The sequence below is a fragment of the Trachypithecus francoisi genome, unplaced genomic scaffold (genome assembly GCF_009764315.1).
Source record: "Trachypithecus francoisi isolate TF-2019V2 unplaced genomic scaffold, Tfra_2.0 Lachesis_group1, whole genome shotgun sequence".
Classification (NCBI taxonomy): domain Eukaryota; kingdom Metazoa; phylum Chordata; class Mammalia; order Primates; family Cercopithecidae; genus Trachypithecus; species Trachypithecus francoisi.
In genome coordinates, this window is record NW_022681454.1 from 108,371,196 (window position 1) to 108,375,069 (window position 3,874).

Below are 3,874 nucleotides of genomic sequence, written 5' to 3' on the forward strand. Positions count from 1 at the left end.
GAATTGTTTTATTAATCAGACGTATCTATTTCCAAAAATATTTTGGTAATTAAATCCAAAATTATTCTCACAATGAATATACTCTACGAATGTGACATGATTTTTTTGGGTGGTGGGTAGAAGTCCCATAAGACAAATATAGTTCTACAAAATAACAAAAGTGTTTTTCCTGCAACTTTTAGGTTATAGCAAAACTTTTTTTTTTTTTTTTTTTTTCAGCATTCAAAATCTTTTTAATAAGAGGGTAGGATCCAAGGTTAGTTTCTGTAGCCTCGGCTGGCCCGTCGGCCTCTGGCACGCTCGAACTTCGGCCCTTGGAGCGGACGTAGGGTTTGGTGTGGCTGTGCGGGGTTCCTGGGGCCTTGTCGAAATGCCGGTACACCTCTCCGCCCTTGCGAGGACCAGAGAGCAGGACAGTGCCGCAGCCCTTGGGGGAGTCCAGGGCCAGCTGGTCGAAAGTGAGGATCTTGCCTCCTGCCCTGAGGATGCGGCTGCGGGCCCGGCTGGTTACGCGCAGTGCACATACCTTTAGTTTGGGCACCTCCTGAACCCGCACGTCGTCCGTTATGGTCCCCACAACCACGGCCGTTTTGTTTTCCCGGCCAGGAAGCTTCATCTTCCGGATCATCCGGGAAAGGGACAGAGGTGGCCGGTTGGTGCGACTCATAAACAACCTCTTCAGCACAACCTGGTTGAATGTGGAATTGGTTCTTCTGGCCAGAAACCTATGCAACTTGACCAACAGCCTCAGGTAGATATCCTGGCTCTTGGGCTCCTTGCGCGGAACCTTTCGGTCCTTGTTGTGGCGAATGTCAACTCCCATGATGGCGCCTCCTGCTCTGCCAGGTCCGGAAAGCAACATGTTTTTTTAATTTGTTTGGATTTTTTTTCTTTTGTGCAAACTAAAGTAACTACTTTTATGGTTTTGTCCCTTTGCTTTCCATTTATTTTACTTGCTTTGACTATTTTAAAATGAAACTGAAAAAAAAAACATTTTTTACAAATAAGTCAGCAACTTTTTTTTACTTTAGGTTCAGGGGTACACGTGCAGGTTTGTTACACAGCTAATTTGTGTATCATGGGGGTCTGGTGAACAGATTTTTGTCACCCAAGTACTAAGCATAGTACTCAATAGGTACTTCTTTATTTGTCACCCTTCTTGCTCTCTCCACCCTCAGGTAGACCCTGATGTCTGGGCCTGTTGTTACCTTCTTTGTGTCCATATGTACTAAACATTTAGCTCCCAATTATAAGTGCAAACGTGGTATTTGGCTTTCTTTTCCTATGTTAGTTCACTTGGATAATGGCCTCCACTTCCCACCTTGCTGCAAAAGACATGATCTCATTTTTTTTAATGGCTGCATAGTATTCCACAGTGTATTTGTACCACATTTTCTTTAACCATCTACCACTGATGGGCATTTAGGTTGATTGCATGTCCTTGCTATTGTGAATAGTGCTGCTATGAACATATGCATGCATGTGTCTTTATGTTAGCATGATTTATATTCCTTTGGGTATATACCGAGTAATAGGATCACTGGGTTGAATGGTACTGCTGCTTTGAGTTGAGAAATTGCCAAACTGCTTTGCACAATGGCTGAATTAATTTACATCCCCCCCCCCCCCCAAGCAGTGTATAAGCATTCTTTTTTTCTGCAGCATCACCAGCATCTGTTATTTTTTTGACTTTCTAATAATAGCCATTCTGACTATGTGAGATGGTATCTCATTGTGGCTTTGATTTGCATTTCTCTAATGATCAGTAATATTGAGCATTTCTTCATAGGCTTGTTGACCACAGATGTGTCTTACTTTGAAAAATGTCTGTTCATATCCTTTTCCCACTTTTTAGTGGGGTTAATGTTTGGTTGTTGATTTGTATAAGCTCCTTATAGATTCTGGATATTAGGCCTTTGTTGGCTGCATAGTTTGTGAATATTTTCTCCCACTTGGTAGGTGCTCTGTTTACTCTGTTGATAGTTTTGTTTGTTGTGCAAATGAGGTCCCATTTGTCAATTTTTGTTTGTTATTATTGTTTTTGGCATCTTCATCATAAAATCTTTGCCAAGTCCTATGTCCTGAATGGTATTCCCTAGGTTATCATCAAGGGTTTTACGGTTTCAGGTTTTTGTTTATAGTATAAGGAAGGGGTCCAGTCTCAATCTTCTGCAAATGGCTAGCCAGTTATCCCAGCACCATTTATTGAATAGGGAGTCCTTTCCCTATTGCTTGGTTTTGTTGACTTTCTCAAATAGCAGATGATGGTAGATGTGCAACTTTGTGTCTGGATTCTCTATCCTGTTCTATTGGTCTATGTTGTTATACTAATACCTTGCTGTTTTGGTTACTGTAGCCTTATAGTATAGTTTGAAGTCAGCTAATATGATGCCTCTAGCTTTGCTCCAATTGCTTTGACTATTTGGACTCTTTTTTGGTTCCATATGAATTTTAAAATAGTTTTTCCTAATTCTGTGAAGAATGCCATTGGTGGTTTGATAGGAATAGTATTGACTCTGTGATTGCTTTGGACTCTATGACCATTTTAACAATGTTGATTCTTCCTATCCATGAGCATGGAATGTTTTTCCATTTTTGCATGTTATCTCTGATTTCTTTGAGCAATGTTTTGTAATTCTTACTGTAGAGATCTTTCACCTCACTGGTTAGCTGTATTTCTAGGTATTTTACTCTTTCCATGGCTATTTTGAATGTGATTTCACTCTTGATTTGGCTCTCAGCTTGACTGTTGCTGGTGTATAAGATGCTTCTAATTTTGTGTATTGATTTTATATCCTGAAATTTTGCTGAAGTTTTATATCAGGTCTTGGAGGCTTTGGGCAAAGACTATAAGGTTTTCTAGGTACAGAATTATAACATCTACAAACAGGTTAATTTGACTTCTTCTCTTCCTATTTGGATGCCATTTCTTTCTCTTACCTGATTGTCTGGCCAGGACTTCTAGTACTGTGTTGAATAGAAGTGGTGGGAGGGAGCATCCTTTCCTTGTTCCAGTTGTTCAAGGAAAATGCTTCCAGCTTTTTCCCAATCAATATGATGTCAGCCATGGGTTTTTCATAGATGTATATTATTTTGAAGTATGTTCCTTCAGTGCCTATTTTGTTGAGGCCTTTTAACTTGAAGGGATGTTGAATTTTATCAAAACTCTTTTTTTTTTTTTTTTTGGCATATATTGAGGTAATCATGTGGTTTTTGTTTTTAGTTCTAATTATGTGATGCATCACATTTACTGATTTGCATATATTAAACCAACCTTGCATCCCAGGGACAAAGCCTACTTGATTGTGGCGGATTAGTTATTTGATGTGCTGCTGGATTCGGTTTTCTAGTATTTTGTTGAGGAATTTTGCATCTATGTTCATCAAGGATATTGGCCAGAAGTTTTCTTCTTTTGTTGTATCTATGCCAGGTTTTGGTATCAGGATGATGATGGCCTCATGCAATGAGCTAAACAGGAGACCCTTCTTCTCAATTGTTTGGAATAATTTCTGTAGGAATTATAGCAGCTCTTTCTTTTACATCAGATAGAATTCAGCTGTGAATTTGTCTGGTCCTGGGCTTTTTCTGATTGAATCGGTAATAAAAATTCCACCAATTTCAGAACTTGTTATTGGTCTGTTCAAAGATACAATTTCTTCCTGGCTCAATCGGGGAGTTATAGTTTCCAGGAATTTATTCATTTCTTTTAGGTTTTCTAGTTTGTTTCCATAGAGTTTTCATAGTAATCTCTAAAGGTTTTTTTATTATTATTTCTGTGGGTCGAGTAGTAATGTCCCCTTTGTCATTTCTGATTGCTGTTATTTGGATCTTCTCTCTTTATTAGTCTAGCTGGTGATCTTATTAATTCTTTCAG

The 3,874-nt window shown here is 39.0% G+C and overlaps 1 pseudogene across 1 annotated transcript; it reads right to left on the bottom strand.

Annotated features, from left to right (window-relative positions):
* Positions 1 to 230: 230 nt before the first annotated feature.
* LOC117085794 lies at positions 231 to 856 on the bottom strand (annotated as a pseudogene). Its single transcript, XR_004438078.1, has one exon. The product of XR_004438078.1 is annotated as a 60S ribosomal protein L18-like (transcript).
* Positions 857 to 3,874: the final 3,018 nt, after the last annotated feature.